At 36.3% G+C, this 18,672-nt stretch overlaps 1 long non-coding RNA gene across 9 annotated transcripts in view; it reads left to right on the forward strand.

The window, feature by feature from the left end:
* LOC140002690 (uncharacterized) overlaps positions 1-18,672 on the forward strand; it is a 167,877-nt gene that overhangs the window by 101,551 nt on the left and 47,654 nt on the right. For 3 of the 9 annotated variants that reach the window (XR_011809915.1, XR_011809914.1, XR_011809919.1), the window contains 8 exons: positions 4,930-5,066; positions 6,247-6,332; positions 6,701-6,912; positions 7,516-7,657; positions 8,875-9,018; positions 12,780-12,890; positions 15,281-15,387; positions 16,366-18,439. This is a non-coding gene — a long non-coding RNA (uncharacterized lncRNA). Of the gene's footprint in view, positions 1-1,603; positions 1,796-3,465; positions 3,562-4,024; positions 4,172-4,929; positions 5,067-6,246; positions 6,333-6,700; positions 6,913-7,515; positions 7,658-8,874; positions 9,019-12,779; positions 12,891-15,280; positions 15,388-16,365; positions 18,440-18,672 lie in introns of those variants that run through there. The other 6 variants (XR_011809917.1, XR_011809920.1, XR_011809918.1 and 3 more) reach the window with 6 other exon arrangements.

The raw sequence follows: 18,672 nt of genomic DNA on the forward strand, positions 1-18,672 counted from the left end.
TACTTCTGGTCATTATCATGCTGCAAAACTCGGGAGACCATCCATATTCTGATTAGTGTAGATGCAACGCTTAAGGTACAATAAGAGTGATAAGTACTGAAGTCTAAGTTATAATTTTGACTTGCAGATTGTTGAAGCATCCTGGCTTCTGTTTTTTTAAAGTTTATCATTCTGATGGCTGATGACGTGTGTAATATAGGTACTCAAATGTACCTTCATTCTTAAAATAAACATGCAGAGAAGGAAAATGGAGAGACCAGAGAGGAGAATGTTATTTTAGAGTCTCTGGCTTGAGGCATAAAGCCCACAAATGACTGAGTAGAAATGCTGAGGAAATAGTTTAATATTGTATCTTTATGTTGCCTATCATCATTATTGTAATAACTATAAAAATAAGTGACTGTGAATTTTAAAAATGGGCAAAACGGCGCTGATGCTCCAGCTGCTGCTTAGAGCCTTTTGTTTTATCTCCCTACCTATTTATTACCATTGACTTCACTGGGAAGAGATGAAGAGAACCCTGTCTTTATACCAGATGCACTGGCTCTTAGCAAAGCAAAGAAAAAAGCAGAAGTTAGAATGAAACAAAATGTTCTGTAGCTCAGGAATGCATGGGCTGTCTTTTTCACTCACAGTATCTGAACTGTGCTCTTAAGCTTCTCTGCATCTTTATTTCTGTAATGGTTTTAATTGGCAGATACTAATACTTTCCTGCCCACAGGAGGAATATAAAGATTTTTCAATATTTCTAAAAAGCTTTGAAGAACAAAGTTGCCCCTGCAGAGCTGGCTGTAATTTCATTAGGAAAGTGCAGCAAGGCTGAAAAACTTACGGGTTTATTTTGCTGGCAGTTGGAATAATTTTTGCTGCTCACTGGAGAAGAAGTTGGTTTTCCTCCCTATTTTATAGGCTGGATTGCCCTGTGAGGCTTGAACTAAAGCACAAGGTGTGTGTGATGCACAAGCTGTACTAACAGCAGTTCTGCTGGACAAACTGCATGTTCTCTGCAGAGCCATTCCTGGCTCCCTATATGACCCATTCATTCTTGGACTGTAACATCAGGAAATTAGGACATGTCTGTACTAGGCCATGCAATGGGAAGATGAAGACAGGACTCTAGTCTTTCCTTTTCCAGACTACTAGTCTGTTCTAGGGAAAGAGTTAAGCAACAATTCATATCTAACTATTCCTGCAGAGTGATACACAAACTGCACATATGGAAAACTTTATTAATATAGATATGTGTGTGTGTACATATCTTTTTTTACATCAAGAGATAATCCACATTATAATCAGAATCAAAGTGATTTGCAAATATATTTTACCCATTTTTAATGGTGAAAATTACCACCTGAGTGAAATAATGTCCCTAGAATTCCTGCTATAGGCTGTACCAGATAAGCTTGTATTTACTCATTCTTTCTTTGTTTTATAGAACTTCTGTGCAAACTTTGTAAGGTGTTTCTCATCGTCATTAATCCAGACCTGGATCCATCAGCCAAACTAGCCATACTGGTTGGATTGGTGTCTACTTGGAAATATTTTTTATAATTGGTCTGCGAGACATGAATGCTGCTACAGTTTTGTTTGTTTTGTACTTCAGGTAGTTGACGATTATTACTTGGGTAGATGCAAGTGAAGAGTGTGAAGTAGCAGTGCAGAAGAATGTAGTACAGAAAAATATGCTAGCACATAGAGGTGCAAGCAGCTGTTGGTTTATGGATATGGAAAGGAGACAGCTGAGTTAACAAAAAGAGTTCTTCAAGGATAATACTGAAGGCTATTCTGATTGAAGGTAAACTTTCGATTAACATTTTGTGCTCATAGCTACCACTAGGCAGTAGTGAAGTGCTGGTGTTGAGAGTATTGGTGCTGGTGTTGTAAACCTTTTTCAATGGTAGTGGTTTAGTTTGTCCAAGAGGCTTTGGATTAGAATGAAGCCACAGACCTGCTCAAGAGGTGAATATCACTTTGCATCTAGTAAAAGGTACATACCAGTTGTGCCTGTCCAGACAGTCTTATATACTGGAGTTGTGCTCATCTGCCACTACTCTGGACCACTATACATGAGGCTAAAGGACTTACAGTGACAATAGTGATTATTCCATCTCTTGTGAGACTTTTTGTGTGGGGAATAAAATAAATTAATCTAGTTGCATGTTTTTTTTTTTTTTGTTTGTTTGTTTTTTTTCATGTTTCTGCATTCAATTACAGTATACATACTAATTTAGAAATTCAGTGTTCAAGAGACAGCAGCTTTTACTACAGCTTTCACTAGAACTGCAGTGTTCACAGAATCACAGAATTGTCTAGGTTGGAAGAGACCTCAAGATCATCGAGTCCAACCTCTGACCTAACAAAACAATGAGGTAGCATTTATTCTACACTTCAGTATTTTTACTGAGCAAAGTATCAGAGCCTGCTTGCTCAGAGTAATGTCGTGTTCTGGAGTTTGAGTAATGTTACCACATAAAAACATGCATTAACAATCAGTTAGCTTACAAGTGTGGAATGAGCAGAGATCCATTAGTATATTAACTCATAGGCAGTAATAGCAAATAATTATTCATTATTGCAATCTCTTTTTTTTTTTTTAGTTTCTGCTTCTGAATTTTTTAATGGAAGTACACAATGTTGTCAGATATATTAGAGGTCTATTGAGGGATGTTCAGTTGGTATCAAGCTCTTAGAGCAAGCTGCTATTCTGGATTGTTTCCTAGTTAATCAGTGATTAATGAAAGCTTCCATTTTCTATGTGAATTTGGAAGCTTTTGTTCTTGGCGTTGTTGAAGTATGTAAATGTCTACCTCAGATAAAACATGACAGACAACACCTAAAATACAGGTGCTTGTTCTGCTACCTGTCAGATCAAGAAATAGTTCTCTATTCTTAAAGCTATGAATTTAATTGTAACAGGAGATGAACTGGCAAATGCTCTGTACACAGTTCTTTTTTTTTTTTAAATCCTCTTGAGTCATTTTGCATAATGAAGGACATAAACAACATATATGTCAGTGTCATTGCTGAAAAGTAATAGTGCATTTGTAACTAGAGACCTGCAGACTCTAGTCTGCAGGTAAACATTTTTTTTTTATCATTTTACTTTTAAAAAGTAAACTTTTTTTTTTTTTAAAGTACACAATTTTTATTTTTTTTTTTAATGAAATGACCTAGTCAAAGTGCCCCACCACAGGTATGGCTGAGTATCTGAAACTTCAGGAGAAAGTATTTGCAGTTTGTTAATTACTTTTACTGGGTAAGATCCTAGGAGGTGATAAATTCTGGCAAGATTCTCCAAAATTAATAGGAATGGTGGGTACTTAACACTTTGTAGAATTTGACCCAGAGTCTGTGTGAACTGCCTCTTTTGCCTGCTGGTAATTAAATGGTTATTTTTGCAGTGGAACTGCAAGCTGCGCTAATCATAGTGCTGCAAACATTACTGTGCAATTAATTCTTTTTTAGGGCTTTCAAAAGTAGCTCTTGAAGCTGACAGCTGCAGCCTGCAACGTATCAATTGCTTTATATAGCAACTTTAATGAAAACTCACATGAATGTAAGGTCAGTCTCTCCACAGTATGTACTAATTAAATTTCCACTTTTCTTTAAAAAGCAGATCACATCTGGCCCAAAGACAGGAGCCCCTTGTGCCAGACATGTAATGGAATAGGTGTTGTTTTTTACTTCTCATCTCTGAAAGATAATGACATGGAAAATTCATTCTTTTCTACTCTTTAGTAATCTTCCATCTGCTATTGTAGTTGTTTGTAAAGCCGAAAACAAAAGCTAATCACAAACTACTTTAAAAGAGTTTTTTTTGTGAGCTCCCATTTCAACATTAGTTTATATAGACAAGGTTGTTGAAGCAGAAGTGTTGCAAAGCAGTGTGGAACATGGTTCAATGGTATTTGCAAGACTGGGTTATTAATATTGCAGCATCCATGTAAACTAGTTGCTAGAAATTAGATATTTAAAAAAAATATATGGATATTTTCATTGCTTGTTGTCCACTTTAATTTTTTAGGTGAATCTTCTAGTTCCTTGGGAAGCAGTCTTTAAACTTAAAGCACAACATCAATATTTTTCTCTTGGAATTCAATCTGAACTTAAGGAAGAATTTGGCTAAGTGGATTTCTATTATTCCTTTCATGATGAAAAATTAGATATTTCGGTACGCTGTGGTGAAATCTTGGATATCTGCATGTTCTGTGCATACCCCAAAATACACTTTCACATTATATTGTAGGTAAACTAATTTACACACCTTCTACTAATTCCTGTATGAGAATGCAATCTTTCTTGTCTTAAAGATGGACAGTAACATACAGGAATCTCATTGTGATGTTGAAGAAATTTCTAGCTATGTTCTGGCATTTCTGACTGCAGTATAAGATCCCAGACTGTCTGAAGATGAGGAAAAATATCTTAAAAAGAAGTGGGGTATCTCGGCCCAGATAAACTCTAAACTGTGACTCAAGACATACAGAAGTCAGACATCTGAGATGAGCAATGTAAAGACACTGTTTTTGCCATTTTTGGAATAGCATGTTTTCTAACCCAAATCAGAACAAAATCTGCCTTTCTAATTTTGGAGGGGATGGGTTGAAGCCTAGCTGGAGGTGACAACACAGTTGTGCTGGTGGATCCTGGCATGTCAGTGCGAAAAACGCGTGTTCCAGACTTTTCATTCAGTAACATGCATGGCCAGGCAGTCTGTGGGGGTGGAGGGAATGACTGTGTTAAGTCTTCACTTCTTTAAAGTGCCATTAATTTCAGAAGGACAGAATTTCACTATAATACAATCAAAGAAATAGAAATTACTGAAGAGGGGATGACAGCTGTAGAGGAAGCAGTCAATCCCTGCATTATTTTTTATGTAAAATGTAACTTATACTGTTCCTCATTTATTTTTGCTTTGTGTCTTAATAGGACCAAAGGTAGTTATTTCTTTCAAGCTGTTTGTCAGAAAAGTGATTCCAAACGAACTTCCAAGAAACTGAAGCTGATGAGCAGATTCCAAGCAGAGCAGTGTTACCATGGCCATACAACAGGCATACCATGACTGGGTGAGCATTTTCTCTTAAGGGTTGCAGAACACAGAAAAACTCTGCATTTCAGCCTGTTCTTCTGGAGTTGATTTGATTGGAAGAGAACAATGTTTCCAGATACCATATGCTATGGTACACTGTTTGCTTACCTATCCCAAACTAGGGACCTTGAGACTTTGTATTCTAAGTAGTTAGTAAATACTGTCTTTCCTGAAAAAGGTGTCCTGTGTCACTGCAGAATGTTTTCTAATGCACACAAAACATGAGAGAGCTAATTCCTCTACATGAAAGAAGCCAACGTGAGAAATAGGTTATATGCTGGGAATCCAGTCATAGTGTAACTGAGCAAAAAGTGTTCTTTTGCAAATAAAAAAATAAAAAATAAAAAAATGATGATAGGTAGCTTTAAGCACTGGTGGGTAGATTGCTGTATGGCTCTTTAAGATCAGCCAATTGCAAAAGCAGTATCAGCAAAATACTAATTTAATGAGTCTGTTTTGTGAACAATTGATGCTCTGGAAGGCACTGATTTTCTTTCCTATTACTTTGTGTAAACATACTTTCATTCAGCAAGCCTAATTGAACTATGTGAATAGTTCCATTGAAAGTAATAAGATTAACCATGCTGGAAGCCAAACACATTCTTAAATATGTTCATAAGCAGTGACTGCAAATTTTAGTACAACAGGGGCCCCAATGAAGCCTAAGCCATTTTGTTTGGCCATATTACCTCCAATGGAAAAAAATACGCACAGTAAATTACTAATTCTGGTAAATCTTGTTTCCCATGAATGTCAACCATAAGTTCTCAAAATACCAAAATTTCATTTGCCTTTTGGATTTTGTTCCTCAACACAGCAATCTCCTCCATTATTTTTTCTATATTTTAAAATTAATTTCCAAGCTTATAGTGAATTCTGTAGATAAAGCATTATTTATAGGTTACAGTAGAAACCAGTATAAGGTATATCCTGTGCATTCTGATATGCACATACAAGTAAAATGAATGTGTTTCTATCCGTTAGTTGGGAAGATAAATACACTTCTTACTCATTCAAAGATATATTTTCCATAACTTTTGCCACAGAATATACGTGAATTTAACTTAAGATGTCAGTGTGGATAGTTTGTATCCCTTTGTAGGGGAATCTTCTGATCTCTCCTATTCTTTTTAATCTTCTATCTCTGTGCATGGTAGAGGAGATTGCTCTGCAAAGAACAGACTCTTTGGAGAAATACCACAGAACCACTCATATTGATGTGAAACATGCTTTGCAGATGCAGGTAAGACAGAAAGTCTTTAAGTTGTCAGGCTTAGCGGAAGCTGGATACTTTTGGCTGTAGCCATTTCTTTTCAAATCTTAGTGTGTTTGTTTGGTTTTTTTTTGTGTGTTTGTGTGTGTGAATGTGCATTTTTGTTCTAATTTTGTGTCACATGCTTTGATCTGTTTCCTAGTCTCCCACTTAGGTTAATTTCATTTGTACTGTACTGACCATTTCATCGAGAGAAAATTTTATATGCATGTAAAGACTACAGAGTTTTGGACTGAAAAATTCTAGACATGGACTCTGTGGGGAGTGTCCTCTTCCTTTTATGAACCACTGCAATAACAATGGTGTTCAATAATACTGTACATTCCTCATGCTTTCAGCAGGTATAATCACAGAATCACAGAACCACAGTAAAGCTTTTAGTCTTTGCATATCTGCTAGAGTTTCAAAAGAAAACATATACCTACTAAAATACGAGTCTAGGGGCTTAATGGACCAATGAAGGGCGTCAGCTTCATACTGTCTTTGAGGCCAGTGATCTTTGAGTACTCAACAGTTTCCGATCTGGTGGACTGCAAGTCTCAGACTCAGGGTAAGGAAAGATATTGAAAAATGATAACACATATTAAAAGGAAAAGATGCCCCTCTGTTTCTGGCAACTTTTATACCTAAATATCATTTTTTATCACAAAAGAAAGATTATTAAAAACTCTTAATTGACTTGTAGTCCTGAAATCTATGCAAACCAGTGTCTAAGCTGTACAATGTATATGCTTTTTAGATTAAATATGATTTCAAGTGAAAGGAAAGCCAGCAGCCAGTTTGGAATTTGCATTTTGGCAGCTTCACATAAGAGTTACAGAACGTGGTCTGGGCTGAGTTCTCCAGAGGAGACAGACTGAAGGCAGGGTCACGTTTTGTGATTTATTTAGTTTCATGACATTCTTTTAGCCACATGGAAAAAATTCTGATGTTCGTTGTGCTTCAGTGTTCCTTAATCTCACAGTGAGAGACATACCGAAGGAACCTTCTGCCCATATTAAGCGTAATATTTAACTGGCACACAAGCAATATCTGAACAATTAATTTTGATTCAGTAGTAGTTAGTCTATAGGAGAGGGAGAATATAATGTGCAGCAAAGGTTTTCACGTCATCCTGAGAATATTAAGTAGGAGTTCTATTTGGCACTTTCAGAGGTCTCCCAGTGGAAGACTAATGTTCACAATTCAACAAGATTGTTGATCATCAGTGAGAAGAGCCAGCAGGTTATTTAAAGCTTTGGAAAAAAAAGTATTGAAAAGGAAGAGTTCCAGTTACTTAACCTATCCAATGAAAGGTAAAAGGGTGGTTCTATTATAATTGTATGAAAAATATAATAGTCTCATAATATATAAGAAATAAAATTTTCCTATGGAGGGCTTCCCAAAGTCTGTTAGACAAAAATAAAGTTCTGACATTTGAAACTGACAAATTGAAAATCAGAAGATTAAATATTTTTACTAATTGGACCTACATTTACCAAGGATTGCCATGGATTATGCTTCCCTGGAAACACCTTAAATCAAGAATAGATACTGCTTCATAAAGTATGAATTGCTTGAATGAGTTTTGACTGATTCAAATTGATACTCCTGTTTTTTCAATATTTGTTTTTTATTCTTGACAAGTAAGTAAGTGTTACAGGTTGGTTACAATGTTTTGGCAATTAATACACGCTTGTTTTCCCATAGGACCTACTAGAATTTTAAAAGTCTACATACAGAAACAATTAGCAAAATGTTCCTTTTCCTACTTACGAACCAAAACACAATCTCACACAGTTATCTCTATTGACCAGATTTTGCTAGATGTTTGACAATTTCAATTTAAAGTGGATTAAACATTTGTGTATTGTTTACAAATCAGGTTCTATAAAACATCCTGAGTACATGAAAATGACAGTGATAGATGTGAAGTAAGATACACACAATTAATGCTGACTGAATTGCTAATTACAGGATTGACATCTCATTTGAAATGAGATTCTTCAGGTCTTTTGCAAAAAGAATTGGTAGTGTTGTCATGTAATTTCTCCGTTTTCCTCAGCTTGTAGTTTGATGTCCTGTAGTTAAAGTTTGACTAAAGATCCTGTCTCACCTTGTAAAAGTCTCTTGCAATGTAAGAAAAGCCTTAGGATAAAAAACAAAAGAGTCACCATTTGGCAAGTATTAAATCATAATCCTCCCCCTCTCCCCCCCGCCCATGCTTTCTCCTACTAAAGTAGATAAATTGTGCCACACTATTGTTTATTGTTAATTGTTTTACTAGCTACACTAGCATTCTTACCATTTGTGCTTTCTTTCCCTGGCCCTCAGGAAAACTAAGTAGTGCTATTACAGTGGTAAATTATGCACTAAATGCAGGAATCTGGCCTGAAAGGAAAGTGCATTTTTGATGTTACATTTTATAACATAAATTCTTATCTGGAAAAGGTAAAATGCTAAATTTCAGAAGCAAAGTTGTAGAGTGCCCCTTAAAACAGTAGTTACATGTAACAAATGGTTGGTTTGGCAGAAGCAGACTGACCAGATGTGGTCTCACAGCTTTAGAGCATGTGAGGATCTCCTGGTTGAAGTAATCACGTTCTCTTGCCTGGCCACATGTATACAAAGATCAGCCTGGATATTCAATGACCAGAGCAGGATTATTTCTTGCAAGGTGAGTGTAGTTTTGAAAGGATTTTAAAAATAAATCCTGTGATCTGGTACGTGCTGATTTGGTGGTGTGGGTAGAGAGGCAATCATAAGGAAGCAGGAACACAGAATAGCAACGCTAACACTGAGAGTGGAACCAGAGGCTACAGGGTGTAAAAAAGCGACTGCATGGAGCGTTCCCAGCGCTGCTGAGCTGCCACTGTTTGCCAACTGACTTCATAAATAAGGCAGCCACTGAGTACATACAAGGGGACCCAGCAGTTTGAGCAGGCTTTGCCTAAGGCTTTTTCAGGAACAGAGACTCCATTTGTGCAAGGAAAGCGTCTCTTGGCTTAGGTGATTTCAGAGTGAGGTACATGCATGCTTCTTGATATCATTCCACTCTTTATCTGTTAATGTAATTAATTTACAAGAGTGATGCATTATCTCTGCTCTCTGTGATCTGTTAGAGAGGACCAAAAAGGAGCTCACTCAAACCAAGCAGATTCCAGAAATGTGTAGGAGTTAGACATGTGAGGAGGCATGGTAGAAGCACAGAGGAGGCTGAGTTATGCATGGATATCCTAAGGCAAAACCATATATTTTACCTCCAGAAATAACGTAATGTGCAGAGAGGACCTCTGCATTCCCTCAGGCATTCTGCACACCTGCCCTGCTTGCAAGGAAGAAGATTCAAAAGCAAGCCCTACAAAATGACAATAGTAATTTATTAGTAGTAGTAGTAGTAGTATATTCAAAGGGTAGGAAGAAACTGCTTGGTATATTGCATGCCTTATCTGAGATGTTTGGTTTCAATGAGAGGTGTAAATGTACATCACCAAGCAGAATACAGATACATTTTTTATCAGCATTTTTGTAGCCTGTAGCACTGCAAACTTATCTTGTAGAAGGACACTCTAGCTCGGGCTGCATCCTCAACTTGCATGCCTCAGTTAAATGGCTGAAATGACTTGGAATGAATGGGTAACCTCACTAATAGATTAAAAATCAACCAAACAAATGAAACAATTCTGAGGGATCCTCACTGAGGTTATTATAATTGAGATTAGTGTCAGTAGATGTTCAAGTTATTCCAAGCCTTGCTGGGTGATAACACTGGGGGGCAGAAATTTTACGTTGTTAGAAATTATTCAAACAGTGGGGTGATGTGGTAACAGCACTATCACTCTGATTGCCCTGTTTGACTAAAAGATCCACCCCAAATGGAACCGTACTTCATACAGGAAACATTTGTGATGTCAGTCTCCCATGTCACATAACCTTCTACCTTTCAGGTTCATAAGTGACTTTGGTATTTGGAAGATATATCATTATTGTCTCTGACAGAATCTTTGTAACTTCAAAGTCTTTTGAGACAGAAAAGTAACTTGAAGTATTTATAACAGATCAAACTTTGAAATAAGAACAGTGTCTAACAATTGTTATCCTTTACCGGTCTTTCTAATAAGATATTATATGGCAGGAATACTAAGTGCCTTCAGCTCAGCAAATGGACCTTTAATTCCTTCTTCAAAAGTATCTGGTTTACTCATTCTGGCAGCTAAACTGTGAAAATAGCTAGTAGTTCATATAGCCATATCATTAAATAAGTGTTACTTTCCCTAATAGCCAGAGTCTGCCAGAAGAAGAACTTGCCCTGTATACTTCAATTCTTCTACTATCCTTATTAATAGATAAGAAATGGAAATGCCATGGTGTTCAGTGAATTTTATAGATTAAAATATATTTAGATAGCTGACACATACAAGGGATTTACTAACGTCAGTAGAAGAAATACAAGACACAGAAATCCAGAAGTGTTTCTGAATAATTTTGTGCTTATTCAACTTTGTGTCCACTCTTTCCCCCAAATGAAGTCCAGTGTTTTACAACCAAGCCTTTTGCTTGGCTTTGAGATTGGAAGCAGGAGGGTAAAGTACTTACCTTTGCTGTCTAGAGACACAGACATTTTTAATGTGATAGACTGCCATATTCTAGCTCAAGTAGTGCATAGAGGCTCTGCTTTCCATACATTATTGTTGCTGAACGTACAAAAGCCATTCAGGCCTGTCAGGGAATCACTACTTTTCTTGTTCATACTTTCACAGCAGTAACATGTCTTTCTTTTAATCCCTGTAGGGGATAATATTTTATGGCAGATTAGCTAACATGACATGCCTAATAAGTTACTAGGAAACTAGGTCTGTGGTTGGCAATATTTATGCAAAGCATGGTATGTGTTTATGATAATGAAAGCTCCCAATGGTGGTTGGCCCACTGCAAGGAAAGTTACTGTAAGGCTAGTGATGGATGAAGGTGAGAGGGATGATGTTTTAGTAAGTAGAACTGATTGCTTGATCTTTCCACTCCATGGAAGTGAGATGTTTTTCTGCTGGGGCCAGCAGACATAACTGGATAAAGTTTTCCTGGTAGAGGCAGTTTATTTAGGTGATACAAGGAGCATGAGAATAACAGTAGAATAACAGTAGTAATAATAAGAACAAACAGACAGACAGACAAAAACAAAACACGTGAAATAAGTAGGTGATTTGCAAATAGCAGATGTGCATGTGCTTGTTCTTCATGTACTTTTTTTTTTTTTTTACAAAAGACTTGTATGCATTACATGTATGCATTACATTATTAACTTAGACATTATACATTGGTTTAATGGGCCTAATTTTCCTAAGGGTTGTGTTAAAAATACGTGCCCATGAGGACCACACTCCTTTGCTCTTTAAAATATAAGGCCTAATCGTGAAGAATGACTATGGCCTAGGTCATTAACTGCTAAATCATACCTGTTTGCATTTGATAAGGAATCAACATATTTTATGGAAATAAAAGAAAAATTAACACAATTTAAAATGATTAAATTATTAAAATTACTATAATAAAATGTATATTTATTAAACTATCAGTATTGAAATATTATAAACTTAAGGTATTACTACAATTATTTTATATCGAGGTAATGGTCACACACAACTTGATAAAAGATATTCCTGATTAGACTCTGGAAAAAGGGCATTTCTAATAGCAGGTTTTCTTGGGCTGCATACTTTCTGCTAGGGAACAGATAAAAGTTTCCAAAGATTAAAAGTTATGGGACAAGCAAATGGTAGGATGCAGCAAAGAGGGCTGCTGTCTACCATCACCAGTACCTTCTTTGGTAAAGAGACTAGGGGCCAGTATATAAGAATGATGGGGAAACTGCTTCTACATGTATAATATGGCATTAAATAAAGCACTAGGTTCCAGCTCCAAACTTTGGTGAATAAAACAAATTTCCTTCATACAACAAAGATGAACTGTTAGGATGTGCATGCCAATGAAAAATGAACACTTGGGTGAACAGATTTATTCCTGAAAATAATTTCATTATACATACTAAGTAATAGAAGAGAAATGAGAGACAGCACACTTCATCAAGCAGTATTAAAGTATGTATTCATCTAGCTGGGAGTTTGAGATGTATTTTTATAATAGTTCTTCCAGTATTTTATCATTTTCCTATTGGCTAGTTTCATTTGCCTAACAGGTTTAGACTTGATCTTTTTCTCTTTTAACAGGTTTTCTCTGTATAGTTTTGATCTGGAGTCATTGGGATAGAGGAAAGTTTTTATCAGTTCTTTTTGTAAGTGGTATTTCTTTACAGATACCTTATTAATAGATATATAAAGATACCATTTTTATTAGGTCTGTTCACCCAAAAGAACAGGAAGTGCACTTACTCAAACTATAAATTAGGTAGATTCAAGGACCAACTTTTCTTTCCAATTTCAGAGAATGACTGTGTTGGATAAGAAGAGTAAATGAGCCAGTGCAGCTCACAGGAAAATGCACTTAGCTACTTGCTATGAGGAGCTATGTATATCCATACATATAGGACTTCAGGTATGTGTTTGATACCCATTGTCCTCAGTGAGCCAAAAGCGTATCCTGGAGTGTTTTGCTGAACTGAGCCCAGGTTCATTGAAGTATTTTTATTTTTCATCAAGTAGTACTTCTTGACCACGATTCTGTGACTATTTTGGGGAGCCACAATAAATGGGAGCAATCCAGACAATGATTAAGCAGTCAAAATTGAACTGTTTCTCTCTGACTCCTTCCTTGTTTTTTAGTTTACTTCTATTTTTACTGTGAAGGAGGCAGAAGTGGAAGGGAGCTAGTGCTAGTGTGTCAGACATGTTTCTTCCTTTCAGAAAGGAACTTGACAGCTAATGCTGTGAAGTCTTGTCTCTGCAGTGTCTCTCAGAACCTGGTAGGAGAGGTTGGGCAGGATGGATACTGATATTGTTCAGTATGAACACACAAATGACATGCATCTTGATGTTACCCGTTTTTCAGAGCCCAGAGGTTCGTGGGTTTTTCAAGTGCTGTCACACTTGTTGGTTTGAAGGAAGGAAGCCCTAAAGCAGGGAGGTTGTTTAAGTTGAAAAAATAATTGGGCAGTATGTCAGGATTTGCATGTAGCCATGCTGCTAAGTTGTTTAGCAATGAATTAAAAAAGATGAGTTTGTGAAATGATACCACAAAACACATGTGACAATTTAATCATCTTAACCTTTATTCACGAGAAGGTTGTACCAAGGTAACTGTATAGTTACAGTAATACTAACCTCCCCCTTATCCTTTCTGACTAGCCAGTCATGTTTGTGCGTGCGTAGTCATCTGTGTTGTGAGCTGTTGAGGTTGCAGGAACTGTTCTGTAGCAGTCAGACTTTGCTTGTAGAAAGAAATGTTGTGTAAAGTATATTTTATATCAGTCATTATCATTGTGGTCATTATTGAGCTTTGTAGCAGTGTATTGGTGAAAAACACATGTCCTGACTGGAGAAGTCATACCGGTCCCAATTTGTAGCTGTAGACTGCTGTGTTCACAGAACTGCCCCTAGCACCTCCATGGCAGTTTTTGTCCAACATTTCACAGGCAAAAAGTGGTTAACATGAGGATCTCAATTATCTTGTTGCTGGTGCATGTCTTATTTATGTGTTAAAAATATGAGATAAGAGTTTGTCTTCTGAGAATTACAGATTGTTCCTTTAGCTGAGGAAATGAGTTATACTGCCCTGCACTGTTGCATTATGTATGTATTTGTTGCTTCAGGTAGGTTAGACTGTATCGCTGTGTTATACGAGCTTTTAACACTTAAAAAAATGTTTTAGTTCACTATTTCATTATTTAGAAAAAAATGCACTATCTTCCTCTTTAGAGAAAGAGGCCTAAACAAATATCAAACATGTTACTTGTATTTTGTAGTTTTGTGATGTTAATTCTCTGAATGCCTTAATATTTGTTGGGAAGGTTCTAACTTTATTGTTCTTGTCATTTATTACCTTGAGAATTGTTGTTTTATTTTGATGGCAAATCTATTATGAGTTTATATAATATTATGTTTTTAATCAGCAGTGCTTCAGATGATACTCCAGCTCAGTGGTAAGAGCTTGCTTTAGCTCAAATGATATTTTCCCAAAGCACGTAGTAATGCATCTACTTATTCAAAGTCATTGCCACACTAAGAAGTGTAATTACAGACTGTATGGAGACTCTTGATAAGAAAATGGAAAAAAATGTATCAGCAAGATCAAAGAAGCACCTGAAGTTAATTATAAATTAGCAGTCAAGTGTAGCCATCAAAATACTTTAATTATTACTGGAAGTTTAAAAAAATCCAGCATTATCTTGCATGTTAGTTAATTTTACTGCTAAGTCCTCTCATTGTATTCATTTACACCTAAAATAACTGAAAGATGAATTGTTTCCAGCCTAAGAGAAAGGTAATAGAGATACCATGTGTCAAAGCTTTCTACTTGTACAGGAAGGTTAGACATCTCAGATATTTTCTCACATTGTCAGTGCCTCCGTATTCCTACAGTGAGGGTGGTTAGAGAAACCTCATTGAAATAGGGTGTATGACTCATGCATAAAACTGAATTATGCTGTTAAATTTACCTGCTACTAGTGTGATAGTTTTTTTTGTCTGTTTGTTTTTTCCCAAATCAAGAAGGTACATAAAGCCTTATTATCAAATTAGTTTTGAAGACATAGCCCATGAGGGAACAACTGGTTCTGGCAGTCAGAGAGGTGCGTAGGATTATCCAGACTCTATTTAAGGTCAGAGGGCTTGGTCATGAGCCAGCCCTTAGGTCAAGGCTTAGCAGTTGCTGTCTGATGCCATGGTACCTTCTCTAATGTCATTTGGAAAGCTCATGGACATATAAGGAGTGATGGTAATGGGGACAAAAGCTATTACTTTGTTTTGTTTTCTTTCTTTTTATAAAAGAGATTAAATCTTTGTCCATAAGGCGTGCTGTTATCCACACAGGCCAAATAGAAAGTGGAATAAATCCAAGCGATCTGGTTTAGAATCCAGCTTGTCAAGAAATAGAGGTATTTGGTAACTTTTTGTCATCTACATATTCTAAAACTTTAGTTTTCTTTCAATTTAAAAAGCATGTTTTTATGCTTATGCTAAATGAATTACCCAAAGGGAATAATTTAGCTAATGAATTTGGGATTTTTTTTCTTGCTTCTGAATCTGTAAACAGGTTGTAATTAGAGACAGCTGAAAGATTGTGGAGAATTCAAAAGATAATTTAGTCTGTTCTTTAAAACTGGTTGTGCAGTATAACTATTATTGGTTGTTTTGCTTTGTTTTGTTTTTAGCTCTTACACATTAATTTCTATACATGAAATCAGGTCAAAAGGGAAGCAAGGATGAATAATAAAAGAACATGTAAAAACCATCTGGAATCTAAACTTCATTTTGATGAAAGATATACGTGTATCTGTTTTGTCACAAGCAGTTTGTCAGTTACCTTACAGATCGACTGATTTGGAAAAGCTCAAAACCAGTTGCATAATTCAACCAGATTAGTGTCATTCCATACAGGAATTTATCATCTTTTCTGAGATGACCTATAGACATCCCAGAGTTTCCGCAGGAAACAGAGCAGCTCTTTTGCAGCTTCACTATTAGAAAACTTCTCCCAAAGTCCAAAATCAATCATTCATGAAGAAATTTCATCTCACTATTTTTTGTCATACCCGCTGTACGGCTGGAGTTCTTTTTGCAGCATTTTTTTTAAATACTTGAAGATAGTTATGTCACAGAATCACAGAACTGTAGGGGTTGGAAGGGACCTTGAAAGATCATTGGGTCCAACCCCCCTGCCAAAGCAGGTTCCTCAGAGCAGGCTACCCAGGTAGGCGTCCAGACAGGCCTTGAATATCTCCAGAGTCTTCTAAACCTATTTTCCATAGGCTAAATTGTGCTAGTTCTTTCAGTTTTTCTCAAAGAATCTGGTGTGTGGGTGTCCATTCTTCATGTTATGTTCTGTTTTATTCCTTATCAATCTACGTGAAAAGCATCAATAATGAGTAAATTATGAGCCTAAATGCCTGCAAAGTGAGAGAAGTTCAACTTGCTGTGAGTTTTCACAACTTCAGTGTCTTAGAATAATTACTTCCTGCATTGTGAGGGGACAAACAAGAAAAATGGCATTTCACTTAAGAAGGTATGATGTGAAGTTTTGATTTGAGACTCTGAAATTGCAAGCCTGTGGCAAAATTGAGGGCCAGTTTCTCTATTAATTCTGAAATCTAGCTGTATAATGTGTAATGGGATATTATAATATTGGGGCATAGATGTAGCATATTCATTGGATAAGAACAGTTTTGAAACAAAGTTATTTTTGTTTTGTTTTTTAAAGTACTGATAGTGGAATCCTAACCATTAACATCAAGTTAGTTCTAATCTTGGTAAATGCTAGATTTTTCAGATATATTTAAATGTAGAATTAAGGGAAAGAAAAAATCAAGAAAATCTATAGCGCCTCTGCTTAAGAGGCATTTCCAAGATTCTGGTAAATGTATTTTGCTACTGCCTCAGAGATTGCTCTTTTGCTTTGATGTTAGTATTACAGCAGATTTGAAATAGGTAACTCATTTTGTAACAGATGTGCCCATTGAGTACGCAGAAACATTTCTCTGTTTTCGTAAAGAAACAGTAGGAGAAATGGATTGAGAGTGTGATTACTTTTAGTATAAGCTCTTGATATTTTTCGTTACCTTTTTGTCAGTCCTATGCTACTCAAATGCAGCAAAGCGCTTTTTTACCACCATGCAAGGTTCGACTGTGGAAGCAGTACAATGTCATCCAGTGTATCCTGACAAAAGGGGGAAGCTCGGACAGTGTGACAGCTTACTGATCTTCAATTACAAGATGTGAGTTACTGCTGGAGTGTTTACAGAAGGGTTGTAAGTTTCTATCTAAACAGTGCATTTAAACAGATCTACTGTAGAATGTTCCCACGTGCTATTGGCAGTCAGCTGCTTCAAATGCATGTGCATGGAGTGCAACCTGAAATGCAGCATGCTGTAGGAGATGGTTAGATAATCTAATGTACACTCTTTTTTAGGCTAATACATCTGACCTTCTGACTTAACACACTCTCTTCTAGTCCTGATTTTCTATTTCCAGCTCAAGCAATCCCAGATAGTGGTGTACAATATCATTAAGCTATGCCATAATACTCTTAACAAGCAATTGAAGTGGAATCTTGAATCTGATGGAACCGTATTGTAATGCAAACTGAACAATGTATATATAATGTTAATTCTAAAAGCTGAGCTTAATTTTTGTTCTGTTTGACCAATATTGCTAATAGAGAAAAACATTTTAATTTCTGTGGAACTGCTTATACACATTTTTAAAAGTCTCATCACTCTGTTACTTGTTCCTTGCTTTGATTTTGTTTCTGGCTGTTGCAACAACAGTGAGTATAAATCTTCCAAGTGCCCACCTGCTGGCTTCATGGATCACTTGCGAAGTTGTCACTAGCAGATATCAGACTAGTCAACTGCAAAAATGCTGTGGATCAGAATGAGCTAGCTACCACAGAAAATGTTGGTTTGATGACAGTAAACATGAAAACTGATAGCTGCTAAAGTATGCGAACCGGAGTTCTCTCATTTATGCTAGCACAACACTCTTGCAAAGTGGTAGTCCAATGTCCAACCACAATGAAATGGGATGAAAATCTCCCCAAAATACTTGTGGATTTTTTGATGTTCCTGCTTTATTTCCTTGCAAATACTTTGCCATGCTGAAGAAATGGAGGCTAATATGATTACTATTTCAAGCAGAAAATATTTTGTCATCTGCCTGACTTTCCATCCCAAACTTGTGTGGAAGGATGGAAAGTAAATGAGTTTGTCTTTGTGTCAATTGATTCTCAATACATACTCAAATTTGTGTATTCTTGTCTTTCTGAACTAAGCAAATAAACACACTGAGAAAGGGCCTTCTCAGTATGTCTCTTTAAATCTCTCAGCATTTTTGATATCCCCAGGGTATGTATCTGTGTCATCACTTTTGTTTTCAGTTTGTGCTGAGTTTGTTCAGTCTGCATCTGTAAGTGTTTTATAGTTATTCTGGCAATACAGGCATGGTTATTAACAAAAAAAAAATATATATATATATACACATATATATATATATATATATATATATATATGTTACTAAAATAAGATGTTTCTGAGGCACAAGATGTGCTGTTCATGGCATAAACAAGGATACTATACCAGTCTGTTGCTAGCTCTTCCTTCTGTCTTCTCTTTTCTTAGGTCCTGTAAATTTTCAGTCTCTATATATTGTTTCCTGGGGGAATTATT

This window comes from Anas platyrhynchos, chromosome 5 (genome assembly GCF_047663525.1).
Source record: "Anas platyrhynchos isolate ZD024472 breed Pekin duck chromosome 5, IASCAAS_PekinDuck_T2T, whole genome shotgun sequence".
NCBI classification, from domain to species: domain Eukaryota; kingdom Metazoa; phylum Chordata; class Aves; order Anseriformes; family Anatidae; genus Anas; species Anas platyrhynchos.